This window comes from Vanessa tameamea, chromosome 19 (assembly GCF_037043105.1).
Source record: "Vanessa tameamea isolate UH-Manoa-2023 chromosome 19, ilVanTame1 primary haplotype, whole genome shotgun sequence".
Taxonomy (NCBI): Eukaryota; Metazoa; Arthropoda; class Insecta; order Lepidoptera; family Nymphalidae; genus Vanessa; species Vanessa tameamea.
In genome coordinates this window covers 2,522,427-2,534,919 of record NC_087327.1, presented here as the reverse complement: position 1 = coordinate 2,534,919, position 12,493 = coordinate 2,522,427, and the positions used below count along the sequence as shown (strand labels likewise).

General features: G+C 36.0%; 1 protein-coding gene across 3 annotated transcripts in view; it reads right to left on the bottom strand.

The window, feature by feature from the left end:
• Positions 1-12,493, bottom strand: part of LOC113397073 (phosphofurin acidic cluster sorting protein 1) — a 136,455-nt gene that overhangs the window by 35,815 nt on the left and 88,147 nt on the right. The gene's annotated exons all lie outside the window — the stretch shown is intronic.

Genomic DNA, 12,493 nt, shown 5'->3' with positions numbered 1-12,493 from the left:
TATCACGGTGTACTTCATTATGGTTGAGTCTCGATTGCTAATACTACAATCTTTCACTTGGTAGTAGGGTTTGTGCGTGCCTGTCTAAGTAATTACCACCCACTCGTCATATATTCTACCGCCAAGCAGTAATACTTAGTATTTTCCAGTGTAACTACTAGCACAAGGGACGTAATATTATAACCCCCAATGTTGGTGGCGCTTTGGCGATGTAAGGAATGGTTAAGATATCTTACAGCGCTAATGTCTATGGGCGGTGGTGACCGTCCGTCTGCCTACCGATATCATAAAAAACGCCGGATTTCCCGTCTCTAGGTGTTTGTGTCACGTTGATCTCTATCAACTACTTCCACGCTGTCCTACTAATTGGTCTTCGTGACCAAATAGATTCAGATACTTGATAACGCGATATAATTGTATTTGTAAATGGTGCTAGAGTTTTCTAGGAATTTTGAAATGCATACAAACATATTATTTAATTAAAACAAATGCTTTAATTTTGTTATAACGGTCACCCGATTATATAGGTTGTTATTGTATATCTAAATAAATACATGATTGCCCAAAATAACCATATTAACGATAGGGATTAAACATATAACATATTAAGCCTACTACAAAGTAATAACTGATAACTTCGTATTAAACGTATCTCAAACTTAGTGTGTCAAGTTTCACGATAACTAACAACGATCTGCCTTCATCCGTTCATCCCTAAGCGAAGGGGTGTAATTAAATTGAAGGTCTTCCATTCGGTTTACTTACTCATTTAAACGCCGTATCTTTTCAAACGTTTTAAAGCGAGCGAGAATGTTATTTAAATGTTGAAGTTATATCGCATTGATAACATACAGAAATGGTAGTTGAAAAGAGTTAAGTCTCGCAATCCACTAAATACACAATGCTATACTACTACGATCTATTATTAAAAAACATATATATATATATATATATATATTTAATGACTAGTGAATGTGACCAGGTACTTTTTAGTATTTAAATAATATTTTTAAATAAAACCTCCTAAACAATTAAAAACAATATAACATTTATATTAGTGAAATAGCAATATATACTCTATTCCAAGCATAACAGGAAAAAGCCAAATAAACAACATTTGAAAGCAAATTGACGCGATATCTTTGGTTGAGAGCTTGATTAATCTATGATATTCACAATGGAGTTGCGAAAAAATGGCGTTTTGAAAGTCGACGAAACTGCTATCGAAATTTATGAAGTAAAATTAAAGTGAAAATAAGTGGTTAAGTAGAATAGTCTTGTATCATAAATAAAGATATATTAATCATAAACTCTTAGTACTGCACAATACTGAGTGATTAGCAAATTGCATGAAATGCGTAAATCTTAGGTTTATTTATCATTTTTCCTACTTCCATTGGAATAAGCTATAGATTAATATAAAGCATTTTTAATATTATTTAACTTTGACCATAAGACAACAAAAAAAGTTCCTTAACTATACTGTACTATTTTCACTTATTATGAGATACAAAATAAAATAGCGAGTGAAATATATTATTTATTATCCGATCCGATAATCGGATCTGGTTAGTCAAGGTATCGCGCTATAAATCCAGAGGACAGCCGGCACAGAATATGAGAGACCCGTAGGCGTGTTTCATTACGCGGAGGCACGTACGAGCAACGGTTTGAAATGATCTAGTTTCCAACTGCGAAGCGGTTCGTACTTAAGTTTTTATATTGCAAAAACATTTTACTACAATAATAGCAAAAATAAATATAAAGGGTATATGCGTACATGTTACTGGGTCGTTCAGTCTTTTAAAAAATAAATAATATATATTTTTGATCCTTGCTTACCCCGATATTAATTGGCTTAAAACATGACTGACAATTATGAAGTTACGATTTCTAATCCCGAAGGGACGATGAAGGCGTCATCTCAGCCCTCCCACAGCCCCGACTTCCGGGGCTTAAAGGACGTGACACTATCGAGGAGTCCGGTGGGAGGGGGGGGGCTTCGAGATTACCTTCGCCCCTTGAGGAGAACTCCGAGCCGAGACAAGAGTGGAGCACGCTAATGCGTTATATCGCCAAGATCCCGCACCCTGTCCGATCCGTATCGAGGACGGCCATCACAGTGGTTTTAGTGGGTAGGAATCCAACATAACCCGGTCCCAAAAAAAAACTTATAACAAAATCCCACGCCTCGACAAACACGTAAATAAACCATCCGATCGGCCTTGTCGGATTGACATCCCTGCGCACTATGAGATTAAGAGAAGAGAGATTGAACGTATGATTGCGAACAAATTTGACCTCTATAATTAACATAACATAATTATCTCACCTTAATTACTAACTAGACTGACATGCCTGTCATGACTGGCATAATGGCTTAAATTCGACCAGAAGGTCTTTGTATGAGTCTATGTACGTTTTTATTTAAAAAAAATTACCCGAACGGTTATATTTCTTAATTGACAACGAAAATTCTGTACGGAACCCATACTTTTAATTTAATTACTCACAAAGGATAGAGCTGTGTTGCTTAGTCCATTTCAACCTGATACATTAAAAACTGGACCCGTGTTTCTCATTTTCTTCTAATTAAAACATCTCCGTACGAATGTCGACGTGACACTATTACACCTTAGTACCTCGGTAATGGATGTTTTAATGTATGTAGACGATACAAAGTGCAACTTCATCAAAATAACTTTATTCAAGTGAGCTTTTACAAACATTTGTGAATCGCCAGTATTAGAGTACAGTAGATTCTACAATCCGGTAACTTTATTTTTAATTGAATCTTGTTAATTGGTGATTCACGGGCTTGTGAGTGCTTCCTGAATGAAGTAAATTTTTATGCTGTCAGTGCTCATAATTAAATAATAATAATTTGTGGCAAAAAATAATTTAAATGATACCCTTAAATTAATTGAACTAACAAAACTAGTCTGTTTGTACAATATACATTTCGTATATATATTAAAATATTTCGTATTCCAATGAATTAACAACAGCCATTATTAATAACACGTTAATTGAGAAAATGCAGTTGAAAGTTTATATTTTAACGTGACTAAGACTGTTAAATAAGACACGTCTATTTGCATGAATGGTTTAGTCTAACTGAGCGCACACGTTGACAACTACCCTATAATATACTTATAAAATTAGGAACACAACACCTCCACCCTTATACTAATAATACACTTTCAATTATTATAACAACAACTTAACAATAGTCTTAACTAACAGGGCAAAGTATGGCAGTACGTACCTACTTACCTAGTACAATATTTCAATCAACGTTTATTGAATACGGTTTCTCTTAACACATTAACGTAATAATAAAGCAGATAAGTTTAATTGTGTACATATAAAAGGATTATACCTAAAAGTGCAAATACATGATTATCCTTTGACCTCTATAACATAATTATCTCACCTTAATTACTAACTAGACTGACATGCCTGTCATGACTGTCATAATGGCTTAAATTCGATTATACCTAAAATTGCAAATACGAGTACCATAATTTTTTTTATAAATTTTTAGCTCGATAACAACTAATTGATCTCACCGAACCCATATCGAACTGGTGGTTTCCGGACTCGCACAAACCGACGATATGGTGACCGACTACTACCAGGCCTAGGCTGTTCCCTTTCCTCCGACACATTTGACTCGTCCACGGGGGCGGTGACCAACGAATCGCTCGCCTCTTTGGGTCCTGCTGTTGAGTTATCATTGGTGTTTAAACTGGAGCGATCGTTATTGTTGAGTGACGGTTCTAAATCGGACACGCTGAGAAAAAATGTTCAATACCGTTATGTTTTAAAAAAATCTGAAACTCAGAACTAGTGAATGGAGGTCCGTTATCACTTACTGTTTGCCTAGGTATACCAAAACTTGCCCAGAGGTCTCGTAGTACAGAAATAACATCACTGGCTATCGTTCTTTTCATTCTGATGGCTTCTATCCATTTCCAACAAGAATAGACTACCACTAAATAAGTTACCCCACCTATAGGACCCATAAAATCCAAATGGAGCCTAAACCAAGGGCGTGACGGCCAAGGCCACGAGCGAGGGGCCTGCCCCGGAGGCGCGTCAGCCTTGCCCGCGCACACTGAGCACGCGCGGCACTCCGCCTCCACGGCCTCGTCGACTCCTGGCCACCACACATAAATACGAGCCAAGGATTTCGTTTTGACCATGCCCATATGTGTATCATGTAACTCTGAAATGACTTTATTTCTAAACACCGCTGGTATAACTACCCGGTGACCCCACATAATACAACCAAGTTCGGAATATAATTCCTTCTTCCGAGCAAAGAAGGGCTTTAATTCTTTTATGTCTACCTCTTAAGGCCAGCCATCTACTATGAAACTTAAGACGCGAGCCAAAACAGGATCCCTGTTAGTTTCCCTTCTTAAAATATAGTCCAGCAGCATAGCTTCGGAAGACAAATGTAAGCACGTTTGTTCAGGTGGGTCTACGTCTATAACCTAATTTTTTTGCGATTTAATTAAGCGTGATAGTACGTCAGCTGTATTTTTGTCTATTCTTACGTATTCAATGGTAAAATCACACGCTGACAATTTAATTGCCCAGCGTTGAAGCCTACTCGCTGCCGCGCTTGGGATACCTATGTTAGGTCCAAAAATATTAATCAAGGGCTTGTGGTCGGTCCGGAGTATAAACCTTCTACCGTATAGATAATTATGGAATTTTTCGATTGCATAGACTATTGCCAAAGCCTCTTTATGAATTTGACTATAGTTAATCTCATGAGCCGTCAGAGAACGTGACGCGTAAGCTACCACCCGCACGGGCGCGCCGCTCGCCGCGCCGGCCGCGCGCTGAGCCAGCGCAGCGCCGAGCCCCCTGGAGCTGGCATCGACGGTTACCACGGTTTCCTTTCCCATATCAAAATGTGCTAAGGCTGTCGAATTTCCTAACATTTTTTTTACTTTAATAAAGGATGTGTTTTCTTCTATTCCCCATTTTCAATGTTTACCTTTTCTCAAGAGGTTATAAAGTGGTGCCAGATGTGACCTTAAATTTTTAACGAATTTTCAACAAAAGTTAACCATTCCTATAAATGACTTTAATTCAGTTACATTATTCGGATGGGGCATGGAATTGATTGCTTCCACCTTATCCGGATCGACTCGAACACCGTTTGCATCGATGACAAACCCCAAGTATTTAACTTGTTTTGATAGACAACTACATTTATTCTTTTTAATTTTCAGACCATTTTGTTTTAAAATATCAAGAACACGTTCTATTGTGCTCAAATGGCTTGTTAAATCTGTATTTTTAATTAAAATACCATCGTAAAAAACAATAACGTCTTTAATACCCTTAAATAAATCTACCATAATTTTTTGAAAGATCCCTGGACTGGAAGACAGCCCGTAGACAAGGCGATTATATTTATAAAAGCTCCTTTGAGTATTGATAACGTTGTATTTTCTTGATTGTTCCGCTAGCACGATTTGATTGTGTGCTTGTGAAAGATCTAGCTTAGTAAAAAAAATATTACCACTTAGATTGCTGAACAAGTCTTTCATTTTTGGAACAGGATATCGATCAACTTCCAGAACTTTATTTAAGGTTACTTTAAAATCAGCACAGAGTCTCAAACCTCCGTCCGGTTTCCGCACTACGACCAATGGTGTTGCCCAATCGGAATGCTCCACCGGCTCAATGAAGCCGGCGCGCAGCATCACATCGCAACTCCGCGTCGACGCGCTCGCGCAGCGCGTACGGTAGTGGCCGCGCGCGGCAGAAAATCGGTTGCGCACCTTCGCGAATACACAGCTCGGTTTGACCGCCCGTGTACTTGCCCAATGTGCCGTCAAAAAGGGTTTTATGCCTAGAAACAATTTCAGTAATCACATTGTGTTGAACTTTGTTACCTCCTAAGTAATGGTTCGGAACTGAGCCTACAGGTATACATACTGGTATTTGGAACTCCGCTAGCCACTGACGACCCAAATGACTGGTCGTTCCCTTCTCTAATACATATAGATCTAAACTTTTTCTTACTTTAGTATACTCCACTATCGTTTCTATAAACCCTATAGGTTGGACAATGGAGCCATCATAAAATTTGATATCTAATGAACAAGGTATTAATGGTAATTGGCTAAAGTTTTCATAATAAATTTGCTTACTAATACAAGATAAGGCGGAACCGGTATCAACTTCCATTTCTAACAAACAATTTTGAACTTTAAGTGTTATACACACCGGTTTATAATTACTTAATGATATTTGATACATGTTTTGTTCACTCGAGTCGTCCGGTTCGCCGTTTTCGTATTCGTCATCTTGCTCACTCATCAAGTGTACCGATGCTCTCTGTTGCCCGGCACTGGACGCTCCGCGCTGCCCGAATGCTCGCCGACCGCGACCCCGCGCTCTTCCCCTTGCACGCCCTGTGTTGTTCACGTAACCGCCGGGTGATTTCGTAAACTGATAACTACCAGCTGACTCCGCCGATTCAAACATTTTCGCACGAACACATCCTCCTAAGGTGACCGATCTCGTGGCACCAACTGCACACGTAATCCTTATACATGCAGTCCGTAGCTTTATGTCTGTTATCGCCGCATTTTAGACACTCGCTCAAAGACATTATCAAAGATATTATCAAAGACATTTTATTTATTCCCTCGGCCCGGGCTACGCCTTCAACAGCGCTTGCATCGCGCTCAGCCGCTTCTAATGACAGCGCTAACGCTATCGCTCGGTTGTAAACTATGTTTTCTTCGGAGAATAATCGTTGTCTAATCACTTCACTTCTGAGGTTCTCGTCTAAGGTTGCGTTGAATTCACAATACCTTGAAAGCTTCTTAAGTTCTGTGACATAAGCTGCTATTGATTCATCCTGAAGCTGCTGCCGCTGCCGAAACTTATATCTTTCTGATAGAACCGACGGTTTAGGTTGCAGATGTGCTGATAACAACTCCACTGCCTGATCAAACCCCAAGGCTGATAGTTTCTTAGGACTTGCCAAGGCTGCTAATAAGTCATACGCTTCTTCTCCCATGACCGAAATTAACGTTGGTACTTTTAAATCATCCGACACTTTGTTCACAATAAAGTACATATCTAATCTTTCCACATAACTTAACCAGTTCCCTGATTTCACATCAAATTCACGCATAAATGTCCGACCGACATTTTGTAAAATTAGTTCCAAAATACGGTTTTTTTTTTCCGCGTTCGCCACTTTTAAATAAGACACGTATATTTGCAATGGTTTATTCTAACTGAACGCACACGTTGACAACTACCCTATAATATACTTATAAACTTAGTAACACAACAGACTGATCTTGAATTAAAAATTAGGTTAATTAATTGCCAAGGCACTAAGTCCACTTGTAATAGGGTTGTCATACCTTCGAATTTCAGTCACAAAATGTATACATTTTGTTTACGTATCTTAATCAGGAATGCGGACACGCAAAAATCTTTGGGCGAACGTCAACGGCACTGTATGAAACAAATCATTTCATGTCGTAAGTATGTATATTATTTCTCAGGCTGACATGGGTAGCTTTATACTTTAAGAATCTCATATTATTCATAGTATGTTTCAGTTGACAACCCTAGGTTGTAAACATTACCGTTTTACCGAAGAGCCGAGTGGAGTTCTGTTCATACATAGCGAGCTCTCACCCCAGTTTAGGAAGTAGGCCATAAAGAATGGATATTAAAGTCTTCCCTACGGCGCATGAAGTTACGATTCTTGCATGATTAATATGCTCTTTATATTTCTTTGAAAATCCAGACTCTTGAAAACTTTTGTTTTCATTTTCAAAGTTTATATGCTGATATATTGGACATTGGTTACATTTTGTGTTACGAGAATAAAATTCAAAATAGACGGAGAGTTTAATTAACTTAATTCAATTCCTTACCCCGTTTGTGGGCAGGATATTAAATTTTTGTTTATGGCAGCTAGCTGCCTGTCTTGGCTTCGTCCAGGTGAAATTAGGATTTTATTCATTTCCCGCTCGCAGCTCTTCCGGGTTCAATCTAACCGCTAAAATACACACAACAAAAATTAAACGAAATCGGCCCAACCGTTTAGAAGGCGCTCAGTTACATACACAACTACAGAAGATTTATACAAATAGAAATAAGACTGTAACAATATTTTCACGAATTTTAAAATTAACTACGAATTTAAAACTTTTTTTATATTTAATGTAGGTGTACAAGCAAATGGGCCACCTAATGGTAAGTGGCCACCACCGCCCATAGACAATGGCGCTGAAAGTAATATTACCCATTTCTTACATCGCCAATGCGCCACCAACCTTGGGAACTAAGATGTTATGTCCCTTGTGCCTGTAGATCCACTTGCTCACTCACCCTTCAAGACGGAACACAACAATACTGGGTTCTGCTGCTGTGTTGCGGTAGAAAAACTGATGAGTGAGTGGTACCTACCCAGACGATCTAGCTTAAATCCCTATCATGAAGTAAATTCATATATATATTGCCAATACGAATACGTCAAATATTTTTGTTGATCGACCAAACTTGATTCTCTTACAGCCGCTGTTTTCGATATTTGACATTTTGTGAAGATGACGATTTTAAAATTAATAACCATAGAAATATTGTTTAGTCTTTAGCATTATATAAACAAAAGCAAAACTAGTGCTCGGTTAAAATTTAATTCCCCTAAATATCCCGAGCAACAAAGAGACAGGTTTAACCGCCTATAAGGTACAATGGCATCGTAACATTTTATGGCGTTCGGTTATAAAGCACGGTGCGCGGCGCGGCTCAGTGATAAAACACAGCTCTTTTAAAATATATTCGTTCAATATTATTTTTTACACCGTTCACTGTATATTGAGTACTAGTGGGTCTCCCGCGAAACTTCGTGTTTATTCAAAATATTTTTTAGGAATTTCGAAACCTATGACAGGTTTTGTTTTCTATTATTTTATTGCAAACTGCAAGTCACTCATCTACATTTGGCGTCAAAATGATGAAACCTCTTTTAAATGTTTGTTTAAATATAAAATAGTATAGTAGTATAGTTCAGTTAGAATTGGATTTTGTCAAAAACAATTAACTTTAATTTTGTATATTTTTATTATTTTTTTCTTATACATCCATAACGTCGCTCTCTAACCGACCAGTAACTTAAGTAAAAAAAATATTTGTTAATTCGTAACAATTTAGTAAAATGGCATCAAGAATCCTCTTTAATTTTCTGCACATCTACGGATGGAGCTCTTCAAAATGAGACCATAACCGTTTTTTTATATGCAGCTATCGCCACCTAATCACTGGGACCAAAATCGGCTGACGCTATATATATATAATATACCTATGTATAAGATATACTGCTTATTAATTTACAAATAACTACCGACAAACTAGATTATAAATTTTAATGTCCTTTATTCATGGACAAGATATTTACACGTATATTTTGATATCGAAATAGGTGCTCTTCCTACAATAATATATATGTAATTACTTTTTTGATTTATGGAAATTATTCTAAACTATTTACATCATCAAATTTTCATAGTTTTATACGTAATAGCTGTTACTGCAATATGCAAAATGTAAAAAACACATATAAAATATTAAATCAAATTAATTTACTTACTTACTTAATACGCCTTATTAGTAAAGAAAGAACAAGTCAGTGGTTACCTGAAACCAAAACAAAAAAAAAATTAACAGTGTTACGACACGGTGTAAATGCGGAAAAAAGTCAAGTACGCTTTGTTAAGTTTTATCTTAGAGACATGAACATTACGAGTGAATAATGCGTTGTATTTTCGTAAACATATAAAGGAAGGAAATTTCGACCCTGCAGGAGACATGTCCCTGTGATTATTTTCAATGAAGATTATTATAATAATGCGAGCTACCTAACATATTTTTCATGCATATCATTTGTTACTACGTAGTATAAACACTGCCATATTATTATTATTATACATATGTAGTATGAAATAAAGTTACTTCCCGTCATCTGTAAACTAGCTTACCTTTTAAACTACGCAACGGATTTTATTCAAGTGGAAGTGTTTCAAGTGGTAGGTTTTTCGGTATAATACATGCATTTTATACTAGAAAAAAGCCGAGAATTTCAACTTTCCTAACCGGAAAAAAGATTTTTCTTTTTATGTTTGTTCTACAATCGAAGAGTTGTATTATTAGATACTTATTGTTCCCTGTGTAAAGCCTCGCCGGTAGCTAGTTAACGGAAAAAAATAAAAGTAAAAAGCGTCATGCCTTTTTCTGACAATATATTCACATTGACATTAAGGCTGGACTATTTCTTGTCCAAGCGGCAACATATTGTTAAGTAATACATGCATGTATGTTTTACTATTATTTATTTATATTATTTACTATCTAGGTATCATTACATATGTATCTATTAAACTAGACAAACGTGCAAACAGACTTTATACCTATATACTATTTTTTTTTCTATTTTTTTCTATCCTTCTTTCTATTGTTAAAAGAAATGTGAGTGACGTGGTCAAGGCACGTGAACGAGGGGCATCCATCTTGGGTGGTCAAAGTGATAAAAATTGAAATGTAAATTTTGTTCTTCATTCTTTCCATTTTTTTTCTTGTTATATATACTTATATAACTTATTTAATAAGTGTCCGTCAATATTTATTTTAGATGTTTTAGTAAAAAGTCGATTATAATACAATAAATTTCCAAATATCTATTTTCAATGATAATGTCTCAGGATATTCTTATTTTAAAAGAGGAAAATATAGACATAATCTCGTAGCATTTCATAAGGCGATTTATTAATCGCAAATGAATAAAACACGCTTAACTCTTTACAATCTCGTATAATAATTCGATCGCAGCAATTATCTCATACATAAAGATGTCGTGTATGAACATTGGACATGCCACCGTTAATATTTCGTATAAATCATCCTTTAAGGCGGCTTTTCTTATTAAGTATGAACAATTAAATAATACTTTATAATAGCTCACGTGTATTACAACAGAATCTATCAGCACATGTGTTTTCAATTACAGAACAGTAATCGTGTTAGACGTGGCATGTCATTATGGTTAAATATCGCATCAATTACGCACGTTGTAAAAAAAAGCACAGTACCTTAATACTAGCTCAAATTGTCTCAAGCATGAATTGTTTTAAAGTGTATTGTTTATGAGTAAGTTTTGTTTAAATACTATTGGACATTTACTTGAAACAAAAATTTGGGGCATCTTGAAATTTTTCACATTATTTAGTCAAATCTTAAATTTTAAGAACTTTGAAATATATAATTTATTTATTTTTTAAATTAGAAACATGTCTTGCAATTGGCTGAAACCTCAAAGTGCTTCAAAGTTTCAGCTTTAATTAACTCTACGCAACATTAAATAACGTTGCCTTTTTATTAAAAACAACCTTCTTCCACTGCAAATAACTTCCGTTGTTTATACAATCGATACCATGAGACAATAACCGAGAGAAAATAATTACATCTTAATTATACGTAATCGCTGATTGTTGGCTGTGTCGCTGAGCACTTATCGAGACGTAACGTTATTTAACTATGACATAACACTGTAATTATAGTATCGATCGTTGACACACTACACTAGTCATTTACATTTGAAATTATAATACACGATCTTCGTAAATCGTCGTCAGTTTCGTATAGTATCTTGCTATATTATATATTATGATTGCTTTTTCACTTAGAGTCACTTTCACGAAGCTGCTAAACCTAGCAATAGGGATAAAATAAAAAAATGTATTTTAAAATATAATTTATTTGTGACAGAATATCACAGCCAATCAATTTAATTCAGTCCTACCAAAAAAGTAATATTTCTATATTAAAGTACACGCCTATATTTGGTAGGCATTTATTTTTAACTTTGACAAGCTGATATCATCCGATGGGAGAACTTTGCCCAACACAATAAAACGTCGATATACATATTAGTACTAATGTTTTGCAGTAATTTCTAGAAACACTTAATGATAAAGAATTTAATGAACTTTGAATAAATATAACACAAAAAATAACATAATATATGTAAATTAAATCCCAAAATAAAAACAAATAGTTCCGATATAATGCAATCGCGAATTAAGTTATTGCCTAATAAATCGGCCAGCTGCTCGCTGCTCGCTGCTAGCTCTATCTAATTTATCGGCCGAGGTCACGCTGCAGGTGAGAGTCAGACGCTCGTTAGACGGTTCGGCGTCACGCGATGACTCAAGCGGACAGGTCGCGTTCGACTGTGACCACATTTTAGTCTTTTATCGGATAAAGAACACGAGGAGTCGATTCATCGGATTTTGACAGTCATGTGAATTTTTTCTTCAAATTTAAACGAGATCAAACAGGAAGTATACCTTCGTAAACAAAAAGAGAACTTTTCAAATGTTTCATCAATTAAGGAGTTCTGAGGTAATTAACCGAATTGATAAACTTCTCCTATTAT